Below are 14,981 nucleotides of genomic sequence, written 5' to 3'. Positions count from 1 at the left end.
AGGTTCATTCAGAACTTCTCCCGCATTGCGAAACCTCTTACAACACTGACCCAGAAGGGCATGGCCTTTGACTGGGAAGAGAAACAGGAAAGAGCGTTCCAAACGCTCAAACGAGCCTTGTGCACCGCACCAATACTATCCCTCCCCGAAGGAATAAAAGAATTTGTTGTCTATTGCGATGCGTCAAATCAAGGGCTCAGATGTGTTCTGATGCAACGAGGTAAGGTCATCGCCTATGCCTCGAGACAGCTAAAGACACATGAGGTCAACTACACAACCCACGATCTTGAATTAGGAGCAGTTGTGTTTGCTCTGAAGATCTGGAGACATTACCTGTACGGTACGAAAAGCACTATCTTTACAGACCACATAAGCTTACAACACATATTCGACCAGAAGGAGCTCAACATGAGACAACGACGGTGGGTCGAGCTACTCAGTGATAACGAATGCGAAATTCGTTATCATCGAGGTAAAGCCAATGTAGTAGCTGACGCCCTAAGTCGGAAAGAATATTCTGGTCGTAGAGTCAAATCATTGACTATGACTATCCATTCACACTTGTCCACACAAATTAAGGCGGCTCAGCTCGACACTTTGAAGCCTGAAAATGTGGCATGTGAATCCCCGAGGGGAATGGATAAGAACAAGGAGGTTAAGGGTGGCGGAGCTTATTATTTTATGGACCAGATCTGGACCCCGAAACTCGGTGGTTTCAGAGACTTGGTCATGAACGAGGCGCACAACACTCGTTATTCCGTACACCCGGGTTCAAATAAGATGTATCTGGATCATAAAATGTTATACTGGTGGCCTAATATGAAAGCAGAGATTGCTACCTTCGTGATTAAATGCCTTACTTGCGCGAAGGTCAAGGTCGAGTACCAGAAACCCTCAGGTCTTCTACAACAGCCTGAGATCCTGAAATGGAAGTGGGAGCGGATCACTATGGATTTCACTACCAAATTGCCCAAGACAACGGGTGGACTTGATACCATATGGGTCATCGTCGACAGATTGACCAAGTCTGCACACTTCCTGCCTATCAAAGAAACAGACAAGATGGAGAAACTTACAAGAACTTACATTAGAGAGATTGTACGACTGAACGGTGTTGCCTCATCCATTATCTTGGACAGAGATAGTAGATTCACTTCGAGGTTCTGGCAGTCGTTACAAAGTTCCTTAGAAACTAGGCTGGACATGAGTACAGCCTACCATCCGCAGACAGACGGGTAAAGTGAGAGGACTATCCAAACCTTGGAAGATATGCTGCGAGCCTGTGTGATCGATTTTGGGAAAGCATGGGATACTCATTTACCCCTTGTCGAATTTTCCAACAACAACAGCTATCACACGAGCATAAAGGCTACTCCATTCGAGGCCCTCTATGGCCGAAAGTGCAGATCCCCTCTGTGCTGGGCTGAGGTGGGTGATACCCAGTTAGCTAAAGGACGAGTTCTTGACAGCACTCTCACAGGTCCGGAGATCATACGGGAAACGATTGAAAGCCTCCAGAGACCGACGGAAAAGCTACGCTAATAAACGAAGGAAACCTTTGGAATTCCAGGTGGGCGACCGTGTTCTATTGAAGGTCTCACCCTGGAAGGGCTTGATACGCTTCGGAAAGCGTGGAAAGCTAAATCCAAGGTACATTGGGCCTTTCGAGATTCTCGCAAGAATCGGCCCTGTAGCTTACAAACTTAACTTACCGCGCGAACTCAGTAACGTACATTCTACTTTCCACGTATCGAACTTGAAAAAGTGTCTGTCTGACAAGACTCTTGTAATCCCACTCGACGAGATCGAGATCAACGAGAGCCTCAACTTCATGGAAGAACCAGTAGAGATCATGGACCGGGAGGTCAAGCAAACGAAACAAAGCCGTATCCCGATAGTGAAGGTTCACTGGAACGCCAAGCGAGGACCTGAATTCACTTGGGAGCGAGAGAATCAGATGAAACTGAAATATCCTCGTCTTTTTACTTAGTTTTTTTTGTAACTACTTATTTGCTTAAACTCTAATTTCGGGACGAAATTCCTTCTAAGGAGGGGATGATGTGACAACCCGAAATTTCTATTCAGAACATCATTTCAAGTCAATAGAAGTCAAAACAGTTACTGTTAATTTTCAGACTTTTTGGGATAAGTTTGAGTATTTTAGGATTAACACTTTACGAGATATCAGGAAAGAGGATGCCCTAGGGTTTATTGTGCAACAATAAAGTCCCGACACATCAAAAGTTTAGAGTTTACGGCCTAAACTTGGTGTTTACGACCGTAAACCCTAAAGGGGAGGGGTATAAAAGTGGCACTTAGCCATTTTTAGTATTTTTCCACCTTTTCAAGATCAAATCTCAAACTCTCTCAAGTATCATCCAAAGATTTCTTCCAAATCTTCATCTAGTAAGTGTTTCTAACCCTTTCAAGTTAGTATATCACTTAATCTAGTGATTTAACACACTTCTATCCGTTAGATCTTTCCAAAAGGGTGAATCTTCAAGTTTCACCAAGAACACGAAGAACACACACTAGTGTTCTTGGACTTTTGGCTCATTTCAAGCTTCTATATTGTAAGTACTTCCATCCTAGAGTATCATAGATCTTGTTATACTTTTTACATCAAGAAAACACAAGGTAACACCAAGATCAAAGGTGTTTACGGTCCAAGAACACCTTGGACCGTAAAGCCTTATTTAGGGGCCAAAGTGACCCTAGTCCCATCCTATGCCTTGGTAACTATCATGGATCCCTTCATTGATATGCTAAGGACTTGAAAACATCAAAATTCCATATTCCATAGGGTTTTACGACCGTAAACCCAAAGGGAAATGGTCTTAGGGCCGTAAACTCCTCAATGGAGGGAAATGGTGCCCTAACTTCTTCCTTAGGCTTATACATAGACTAGAAATGCTTCTAGGGACTTGTAAACCTTCAAATCAACAAATGGTCAAAGGAGTATGAGCTTACGGCTGTAAAATCATGGGTTTACGACCGTAAACTCAATGAGTTGAGGTCACAACACCATAAACTCAAGATAGGGGTTCTTTTGAACCCTAAACCCAATAGCTTTGATCTACAACATTGAGATGCAATCCTTGGGACTTATGACACTTATATAAAGTGTTTAACTTGTCTTAGGATGTATTAACTTTGTAAATTAGTTGTTTAAAGACTAATTGGGTACATACATGTGTATTTATATGTTAACTAAGATCATTGTGTGTGTACAAGTCTTCACTTGACACCTAGCAGTCCTATATCTTCAGTTCATCCATACCACTCACTACAGGTGAGTTCATACCCCTTAATTAATCTTTTAAATGTTTTTAAATGCTTTTATGGGAGGGACACAAGTTGATCAATTCTAGTTATTATATCAATCATATGTGATTAATAAGTACCAAACTAGTGGATTCTTACTTTTCAAACTGTGTTACCAAACTGCTTTACTTCAAACTGTTTTACAAACTCTTTTACTTGTGAAATACTTTTACTTAAACTCTTTCATACTTATATATTGTCAAATGCATTCTTATATATGTATAGTTATATAAGTAATGTTTAAAAGACTTAGGAAGGCCATATCGCTTTAATTCCTTTTCCTTGTTTGGATGTGGCTTTATGGCATAGGTTATCCGTCCGAAGATCGTTTAAATATTAATTGTATATCCTGTATACATATATAGTCATAAAAGTTCTTTCAATTAGTTCCATACCTTTGGGTAGCAAGGGTATACAAACAAGTTCATACATTACTAGTAAGCTACTATTGGAGTAGTTTAGGAAGATACTAAAACTATTACTAGAACAATGAAACATACAATGAGTCAGTTCATTCATGAGTCAATACTTGCTAGATAGAGAGAGAGCACACAATACAGCTAGTACACACAGTACATTACTATAAATGCTAGATAGAGGGAGAACAAACATTTCAGCTAGCACACACAGAACATTACAGTACATACAGGCTAGACAGAGAAAGAACACACAATACAGCTAGCACATTCATTACATATACATTCATGCAGTTATGTGAACCATTAAACGGGGCATGACACTACCTACCATGACCGTTTTTGTATCTAGAATCTACTTAATTGGGGAGCGTATGAGTTTGCGCATAGATCTATACTGGATTGACTATCATACACCTTGCTGCTCGCTACAGTAGGACTTGCAAGTCTACGGGTGCCAAATGTCATTTCTTACGGCGTCTTACATCGTCGTTTTACTAGAGTCGGTAGAAAGATACAGGTCGATCACATGTTACTTTAAATATCAATTGGTTTAAGGTAGTTAGTACAACAGTAGTCACTTATTACAAATACTACAGTACTATGATATTTTTCCATTACATTCACTTCGTGAATATCCACACGATGCACGGTAATGTAAAAGCTATATTTTTGGTTAATGATAGTCGTACTTGGGAAAAAACACACTCTTACAAGAGACACACACACATATACTAGATGCCTTGGTAGAAGGCTACAATTAGTAGGAAACATAGGGTTTTCTAGGAGAGTTCAAACATCTTACAAATACTTTCATATAAATTCAGACACTAATATACTTATGATCTCACCAGCTTTAAAGCTGATACTCGCTTTCAAAATAACTTGTATTCTCAGGTCACCAGTAGACAGGTACAGGTGCCAGGTTTTGAGGAGACGGAGTTCGTTCAAGACTCGTCTTTTATTTTGATATGTATTTTTGGTGTCTATATAACTTGACAGAACACACTTGTATAAAATTATATTATTAATGCAATGGATGATGTTGTTGCTTGTTTACTACTATTCATTGTTGTGATACTATACATGACGTCCTCCGCCCCAGAACGTTTCCGCCGTTCATGGTTTTGGGGTGTGACATTAAGCCTATAACTAGCATGCAATTTTCATATACCATACAAGATACTAGTTAGGGTAACATACCTTTTGTGTAGCTTTAAGTCATGATGTATTTGGCCTTAAGAGCTTAGTGCCCCAAGTGTTGCACTTCAAATGGAATCACAACTCACCTAGGACGAAGGTGACTCTTAAGAGAGAATTCCATGCACCAAAACACCTCCATATTTCTCTAAGAAAAGAAGCATACGTTTTTGGTCTTGAAGCAACATATTTATATGGTGGATTCCAAGGGTCATGGGTTTAACCTAAATCTATACCCATAGGTTTTGTGATCCATGGTTCATGTGGCCCAACTCTTTATGTATCCATACATAAACTTGTTCCAACATGGATCATAAGCCCAACACATATAAATATAACTAATTAACACGGTTAGTCCCCATAGATTTAATTGGTCTCTTTTGATCTCCAAAATTAATTCCAAATTAAATCTTGATCAATACTAATTAAAACATATGATTTCATATTAATATATTAGAACTTATAATATATTAATAAATCATATATAACCTTCTCTCAAGAGTCCATCCTGACAAACTGTCCCGGTGTTATGTAACCCAAATGGACCATGCTACTCTCGGGTCGAGTACATACCAATAATAGTTATGGGCTTAGACATCTAATCCAACCGTCTCCTACTTGGATAAGTCTAAAACTATTATTGTAAATATGACTCCAAGATCCTGACTGGAAATCGTAACTCTTAAAAGTCGTTGTCGAACTCTGACCTAGTTAATGACGTGTCCATTAGATAAGGGACCATATATTCCTCCACTCTAGATATCATATGGACTGAGACATGGAATGGATAAACTTCAACCAAAATGCTCGCTTGTACTCACTCATCAAATTACATACAACAATATGTTTTATAACATCCAAGTTACTGGTGCGTTTACATATGTCAATGTGCAACTGACTCACAACTACAACTCACACGTCTCCGTTTGAAGAATATAAGATATTATCGTCTCATGATCACTCGGGATAAAATCCATGAAGTGATTCAAATGAGCATGGGTTCAATCCAATACTCGAATCTCATTCCAGGAGCACTCATGAATGTTGCAACAAATTTTGCTATATCTAAACACTTTATACATCTACAAGCCCAATTCAGGACAATCTTGATTCATACCTACTTCCAAAGTATGATTAACTGTGGAGAGTTTGAATAACCTAGTTATTCGGGAAATCAAAACATGCAAAGTGAAACACAAGAATAATCGAATCCAATATGGTCTCAGAACATACGAATATAAATAAAACACCTTTTATTTAATCACTATATTGATTACACATTATTCATTGCATAATGTTTCAAATAATCAACTTAATACTTGAACTGAAACAATAGTCATGCCATGCTCCAAGCATGCACACTATGTTTGTCCAAACAATATTTATGCCATACTCCAAGTATGCATACTATGTTTGTCTATGATCCTTACTTTGTGAAACAGACCAATTGAACATGATTCCAATGATGCTCATCTTATAATCCCAAATCCTTACCGCAAATGTAAGAATGCAAGATTCTTTGCCATTTACTGAAATTTGTTAGATTCTAAACTTATATGTATTGATCCTCTTGTAATGACTATGCACAAAAGTCACAAAGACTTGGAAACATACATTTACAAAGTATTCCAATGGAGAGCAATTCCATAGAAACGAAGTCTCAAATTCAAAGTACATTCCTTTGAACATCCTTCTTGCATTAAGTTTTCTAATCTTACACAGATTTGATGAATAACTTCCACCTATGGAAACATTTCCACGTTCCCATTTTGACTATCACTTCTGAACAAGAATTGCCTCCTTTCAGAATATGTCAATATGTTCCTTCCAAAATTAACATTATACTTCTAATTGTCCATGAGCAACCAATCTTTGGTAAACCTCCGATTGTCCTCGACAATTGCTAAATCATTTTAGTCATATATGTTTCTGGTCCCTTTTCCCTCTTAATGCCATAGGCATTTGGAAAATTCATAACACATGGAAATATTATAGCATATGTAATCGATCCTATACCTGAAGCATATGGGATACGATTCATAATGTCTCACATAAAGACATGATGCTTGACCAGTCTTTTGCTATAACGTTTCTATTTGCCATGTTCTCACAATTACGACTATGAAGAGGGATGCCGTAATCATAATCGAATTTTGAGAACACAATAAACATTTCCATATATAGAATTTCCTTATGTTGACCCATTCCAACATAACATTCATATATATATATATATATATATATATATATATATATATATATATATATATATATATATGACTAAATTTGATTAAAAATCTCAATCTAAGCTTTTAGAATTAGAATGAAGTATAATTTCTTCTCCCTTAATTATAGAAAACCAACTTTTCAAATCCTGCAATGTACATTTTGCAAATTGAAACTTTTGTTTTCTATAATTAACATTGCTAATTTGCAACACCTAACATAATAATCATGATCCCACTAACATGATAATTATTAGCATCACACTTATGCTCCCACTAGCTTTGATATGTATCAAGAAATCAGCTGCACTTCTAGAAATCAATACTTTATTGACTTTCTTACAAAAGTTTAGATTTCTGATACGAGATTCTTTGATAAGACTTTATCAAAATCATACACCTTTCCTTAGATAGCTCACATGTGTGTCTAAACAACTTTTAGAACTATGAAAATGGATTTCGTAATCATAGACTCAATTGTTTAGACCTTTTCCATTTCTCACAAGTCCATGTTAGTGTGCTGGTTAACCACACATGCTCCACTAACGACTTTGAGAATGCAAATATCACAATTGCTATCTACTTAAAAACTACTTAGTGAAAGAGTTTCCTCACCATCATTTTCATGAATCGGAGAGAAACCTTATGACGCTTAGATTTTTATGGCATATGTGTCCCTATCCATGTGAATTTGTCATAACCACAAGAGGATGTTAGTGACAAATCCAAACTTATATGGACTGAACTTGTTCAATCTTAACTTCTTGCCACCTGGCAGCACAAGGGCCTACCATTGCTTCAAAGTAATTATTGAAACAACTGAGAACTCATAGAACTCATATGCATAGTCAACTTTAACTAGAATAGGCACAGAAACAAGAATATATCAACACGATGGGTTGTAAACCTCAAGTCGTGTGCTAGTGATAAACAACAGGTTTTAAGTTTAGATGTGGCCATCTAGACAAGTGAAACGGTCCTTGCTGTCGAAGTTTACTATTGATTAGTTCTTGAAACTTTTCAAGATCTTTAAGACTCCCACTTACCTCTTGACATATAAGATTCTCTTGTCAAGAACCATTCCTTGACAAAACAAATACTCAAGAGTTAGTGTGGATACTTATCAAGATAAACACTTCATACAATTGGTCTTAGATGGTCTTTGTTTTATCCAAAACATCACAACTTACCAATTTCAAATGTACAAGAGTAAGAAAACATTTTACTCTACATTTAACAAGTGTTATAAACCTTCTTAAGATTATGTCACTCAAGTTACAATCTTGGAGTATTACTCTAAGACTCAATTTTGGAACGAAGTATGATTCATCTTTTGATTTAACTATTTCAACAATTCATGATTCCTCTTCTTAGTCATACGAATGCACTAAGATGTCCTTAGAGGATAAATTGTGATATGATTTCATAATCACTTAGATATTCATAAAACATGATACTAAATTACTCTCCCATATTTTCAGATTGGAGAAACTTTTATCTTTCTTCCTAATTTGATTCTTCTCATTCGTCCTGCCATAGATTGAAACTTTTCCAATGTTTTAGAATTATACTTAAACTTGTAAGCACAACTATATTTACTAAACTTTAGTAAATCATGACGAATAGCCTTATCGTTCTTTGTGGTGGACCTAATACGCGCAAAACCAAGTGTACCCGATTTCCCAGTCCTTCACTTGACTCACATATACATGTGAACAAGGCTTTAGTCTTAATTTCCCAAAGATGAAAATTTTCATTCAACATACAATACAAGTTGCACGATTCCAAGTTTCTATCCAACTGAATGTCTGTACCTTGGGTGATGAGAATCTTTCCTTAATTGGTAAATTACGAGACTACCACAAACGAAAGAATCAAATCCATTTTCCAATGTTGCTATCAATGGAATCATATGAACAACAATTTTTCACAAATGCCATTGTAAGGAAATTTAAAATAAATAAATTCAAAACTTTTCTTTTATTTAAAACTTGCGGAAAACTTATCCTTACAATGAAAATGCATATGAAAAACATGTTGTTATCTATTCCTAAGCAATATATCATAACTCTAAAGAACCAGCTCAAAATTCTGATCTTCAGGTCATACGATTGAAACCATCTCTTCACGATCATAATTAGCTTAGTCTTCCTTTAAGCTTCATTTCTTCGATTCTACAAAACATCAAAATGTGACCTAGTCACATCATGTAATAAGAATCTCCAAATAGGAACTTAATAGAATCAGATAATGGACATTACCTGAAGCATAGTCAAATTTGTTGACTTTTACCATCCTTATGGACTTTCAGGTAAATTGGGCAGCTTCGCAACGAATGCCCCTTCTTTTGGCAAAAGAAACATATGGACTCTTTGGAAATGGTACATGGGACTATCTCAGAATTAGCCTTTCTCTTTACCATTTGGTCAACCGGGTTGACTATGGCCGATCCCTTTCCATTGGGAAGAGAAGACTTTTCTGGACTTCCAATGTTTCAATTGTCAATGTCCATGAAAGCTTGGGAAGTAGCTCTTCCAATCAAATTTGCTTTACTAGTGTCCTTAAATAATTGTTGATTCATCAGCAACAAGCAAATAGGTAAGATCAATAAGGGTCATGTCGTGATCTATCATCAGGGAGTTACTAAAGAACCCAGTCAACAACCAACTTTCTCGAGACTTCAACACCCAACTCTCCCAACTTGACAATATGTGACTTCATCTCCAAGATGTGAGCACATATAGACATTGCTTGCCAATAGGGATTGAGTGACCTTGAACTTTTCAATAACTTGTGGGTTAGGGCGAATAATTGGAGGAAGTGGAGGAAGAGAAGTATGATTTCCATGATCGAATCATGGGACATCAACTTCATTAGGAAGGCTTGTTCCAATGGATTTGGGAAGACCATAGTTGTCTGAACCAAACATATAAAATGGGAGAAATTCAAGTTAGTTGATTTAAGTCCTTAATATAACACCTAATATGAAATATTAAGGCTACGACCCAACACAATATTTTATAACTTGGAAGAGAGATGCCGTAATCCAAGCTATAAAATATTTGAAGGTAGGCGAATGATGATTCACCAATTTCCACCATGAATAACAAAATAGGTATTAGGTTTTAATTGGATTGAAACGCGTAGATCCTTTGAGATTCATTGAACTTTTCAATGGCATGTTTAAATCTCGATTGTGCCCTCTCAAGTTTGTGAATGGGATGCCGAGGATCACAAACAAGGTGTGAATAACCATGGAAATTAACTTGGTTCCCTTAATTTTTATCACCTAATCGATGTGCCGGTTAACCACACACGCTCCAACAATCTATGATAAACATTAAGTTACCCTTTGCCACTCTTACTAGTCCATGTTAGTGTGTCAGTTAACCACACACGCTCCACCAACGACTTGGTAAAGTACAAAGTGTAATTTCATGGGTTAGCACTATATTCACATTTTCCTAAAGTAACTAAGATTTGGAATTTATAAGGGTTTAGTTACTTAATATTTATCATTATACTTTTAATGAAGGGAGAATTAGAGTCCTATCTTACCCGTTCAGCTAACGACCCTCCACCAGTCAAGGAAGCGGTGGGTGAGAGTGGACACCCATTAAACTGCCATTTTAAAGGCAGTAACCTTATACCCCCCCTTATAGACCGACTTTGTGAATGAGGCCTACTAACGGTAAGATTGACGTTTACTCTTATATATATATATATATATATATATATATATATATATATATATATATATATATATATATATATATATATATATATATTAAACCTATAATATTATAATAGTATAAGGGTTGAACCTTTAACTATATAAAATTCTAAGGGTTGGAATTAAATTATACATGGGGGGTAACTTTACAAATTCCAAAACTTGAGGGCAAGTTTTGAAAAATTCAAAAAACTTTTGGAATCTATAACATATGAGTTTAATATGGCTTCTAATGGAAAGACTCTTGAAAACCCATAACTTGAGGACAAGTTATGGATGTCATAAAACAATTTATGGGAAAAACTCTTCAAATTCATAACTCGTGACTTTTAAAGACTCAATAACAAGAAAGACTTTTGGTTTTCCATAACTGGAGGACAAGTTATGGAGTCCATTAAAGGCCATTAAGATCATCTAATAAACAAACAAACATGTCAAAAAAACTATGATCTAGATTAAACTCATATGAACAAGACAATTCAAATCAAACAATTTTCATGTAATTAGCCTAACCATCAAACTAATATAAAACATGAAACTTTTGACAATTATCTTTTGAATTGGATTAGAATGGTAATTACCACATCAAAAACAGGTTTATAAGTTCAAAACAGCTTAGGGTAATGATTCTAGTCCAATTCCAGCCTTAAAAGTCGAAAATCTGCACTCAGGGCCCCTACTCGCCGAGTGTATGAACCTACTGGACGAGTAGGATGATTTTACTCTTGGACTCGGCGAGTCCCCCAGTGGACTCAGCGAGTCCACAGTCTAGAAAGCCAGAAATTCGATTTTTACAGCATTGCATCAAGTATAATTGAAAACCAAGCCTAGGCTCTGATACCACTGATGGGTTTAGTATAGTACAACATCCTATGGTGCACATACAACCCTAAATACCTTGGATCTATGTTTTCACTAATTATACATGCAATGATGTTTCCAAGGTATTAAGCCTATAACTAGCATGCAATTTTCATATACCATACAAGATACTAGTTAGGGTAACATACCTTTTGTGCAACTTGAAGTCTTCATGTATTTGGCCTTAAGAGCTTAGTGCCCCAAGTGTTGCATCTCAAACGGAACCATAACTTACCTAGGAAAATGGTGACTCTTGAGAGAGAATTCCATGGACCAAAACACCTCCATATTTATCTAAGAAAAGATTACGGGTACGTTTCTCCTTGATAACTCATATGCATGCATGTTATTTGAGAGTGGAGCAGAGAGGAGTTTCGTGAGCTATAATTTTAAAAATCTACTCAAAAAAATCCCCCAATCATTAAGTGAAACTTTTATAGTAGAAATGGCTAACGGGAAAACAGAAGGCGCTAAGGTAATGTACTTAAACTGTACCCTCTCACTAAACAATAAACCCTTTCCAATCAACCTCATGCCAGTCTGAATAAAAAGTTTCGACGTCATCATAGGCATGGATTGGCTAAGTTCTCATTGTGCGGACAGTTTATGTTACGATAAGGTCGTTCGCCTTAATCTTCCAAATGGCGAATCCCTCGTTATTTATGGCGACAAACCTAGCACCCCTCTTCGTATCACCTCTTGCATCAAGGATCAAAAATATATGAGCAAGGAATGCCACACGTTCTTGGCACATGTTGTGGATGTGAAACGAGGAGTAGAAGACATCAAGAGTGTGCCTAACGTCTGTGAGTTTCCTGATGTCTTCCCTGAGGATCTTCCAGGAATACCTCTTGCATGACAAGTCGAATTCAGAATTGACTTAATTCCTGGATCCACCCCTGTGGCCAAAGCGCCGTATCGCTTAGCCCCAGCAGAGATGCAAGAACTATCCAGTCAACTGAATGAACTACTCAGCAAAGGATTCATCCGACCAAGCTTCTCACCTTGGGGAGACCAGTGCTTTTCGTGAAAAATAAAGACGGATCGTTCAGAATGTGCATCGACTAACGAGAACTCAACAAACTTACCATTAAGAATCGGTACCCCCTACCACGAATAGACAATTTGTTCGATCAACTCCATGGAGCAAAAAACTTTTCCAAGATCGATCTGAGATCGAGATATCACCAACTGAGAGTCCTAGAGAGCGATGTTCCTAAGACGGCCTTCCGAACCAGATACGGTCACTATGAATTCGTAGTGATTCCGTTCGGACTGACCAATGCACCCGTCGTGTTCATGGACTTAATGAATCGGGTATGTCGTTCGTTCCTGGACAAATTAGTGATAGTATTCATAGATGACATACTCATCTATTCAAAAAGTAAAGAAGAACATGGTCAACCCCTGAGACAAGTCTTAGAGACGCTAAGAACTGAGAAGCTTTAGGCGAAATTCTCAAAATGCGAGTTTTGGATTAGGAAGGTGGACTTCCTAGGTCACGTGGTCAGCGAAGAAGGAATCCACGTGGACCCTTCCAAGATCAAGGCTATCCGGAATTGGTCTGCGCCAACCGAAATTCGCCAATTTCTAGGTCGTACTGGCTATTACCGGAGGTTCATACAGTACTTCTCCAGCATTGCTAAACCTCTTACCTCCCTGACTCAGAAGGGTGTAACCTACAACTGGGGGGAGAAGCAAGATAATGCATTCCAAACCTTGAAGCAAGCCCTGTGCAGTGCACCCATTTTGTCTCTTCCAGAGGGGACAGAAGACTTTGTAGTATGTTGTGATGCATCCAAACAAGGGTTGGATTGTGTACTAATGCAGCGAGGAAAGGTTATTGTGTACGCCTCACAGCAGCTAAAAAAGCATGAGGTCAACTACACCACTCACGACTTAGAACTTGGTGCAGTGGTGTTCGCCCTAAAAATCTGGAGGCACTACCTATACGGTACAAAGTGCACCATCTTCATAGACCACAAGAGCCTTCAACATATATTTGATAAGAAGGAGCTCAATATGAGGCAAAGACGTTGGGTGGAGCTACTCAACGACTACGAATGTGAGATTCCTTATCATCTGGGAAAAGCCAATGTGGTGGCAGATGCCCATAGTCGTAAGAAGTACTCTGGTCGAAGAGTGAAGTCATTAACCATGACGATCCATTCACACTTGTCAATGCAAATAAAGCAAGCTCAACTGGAAGCCTTGAAACCTGAAAACCTTACAGGTTAAACACTTAGAGGGATGGACAAGAATTTTGAGATCAAGGGCGACGGAGTTCGTTACCTCCTGAACCGAATATGGACACCGTAGTTCAGTGGGTTGAGAGAGATAGTTATGAACGAAGCACACAAGACCCGATACTCCATGGACCCAGGTTCAGATAAGATGTATCTGGGTCTGAAACAACTCTACTGGTGGCCAAACATGAAAGCAGGAATTGCTACCTCTGTGGGCAAGTGCTTGACTTGTGCCAAGGTCAAGGTAGAACATCAGAAGCCCTCGGGTCTACTCCATCATCCCGAAATACCTGAGTGGAAGTGGGAGCATATTTCCATGGATTTCATAACCAAACTACCCAAGATAAATGGTGGTCACAATACCATTTGGGTGATCATCGACAGGTTAACCAAATTTGCCCACTTCTTGCCAATCAAAGAAACCAATAAGATGGAGAAACTAACAAGAACCTACATCCGAGATATCATGCGACTTCATGGAGTGTTGATATCTATCATCTCGGACAGAGACAGTAGATTCACTTCAAGGTTTTGGAAAACGCTACAGATGGCCTTAGGTACTAAGATAGATATTTGTACAGCCTATCACCCACAAACTGACGGGCAAAGTGAGAGAACGATCCAAACCCTAAAAGACATGTTGCGAGCATGTGTAATCGACTTTGGTAAAGCATGGGACATCCACTTACCATTGGTTGAGTTCTCTTGTAACAATAGTCATCACACTAGCATCAAGACTGCTCCATTCGAAGCCCTTTACAGCCGCAAGTGCAAATCATCTCTGTGCTGGGCGGAAGTGGGCGACACGCAGTTGGCGAGAGATCTAGTCCCTGATAGCACTCTTGATAGCACTCTTACTTGTCCAGAAATCATTAGGGAAACGACTGAAAAGATCATTCAAATTCGAGAGGGACTGAAAGCCTCAAGAGATAGACAAAAGAGCTACACCGAAAAAAGACAAAAACCCTTGGAATTA

This window comes from Lactuca virosa, chromosome 5 (assembly GCF_052849685.1).
Source record: "Lactuca virosa cultivar CGN04683 chromosome 5, Lactuca_virosa_CGN04683_v6, whole genome shotgun sequence".
In the NCBI taxonomy this organism is placed as follows: domain Eukaryota; kingdom Viridiplantae; phylum Streptophyta; class Magnoliopsida; order Asterales; family Asteraceae; genus Lactuca; species Lactuca virosa.
Note: the sequence above shows the minus strand (reverse complement) of the source record.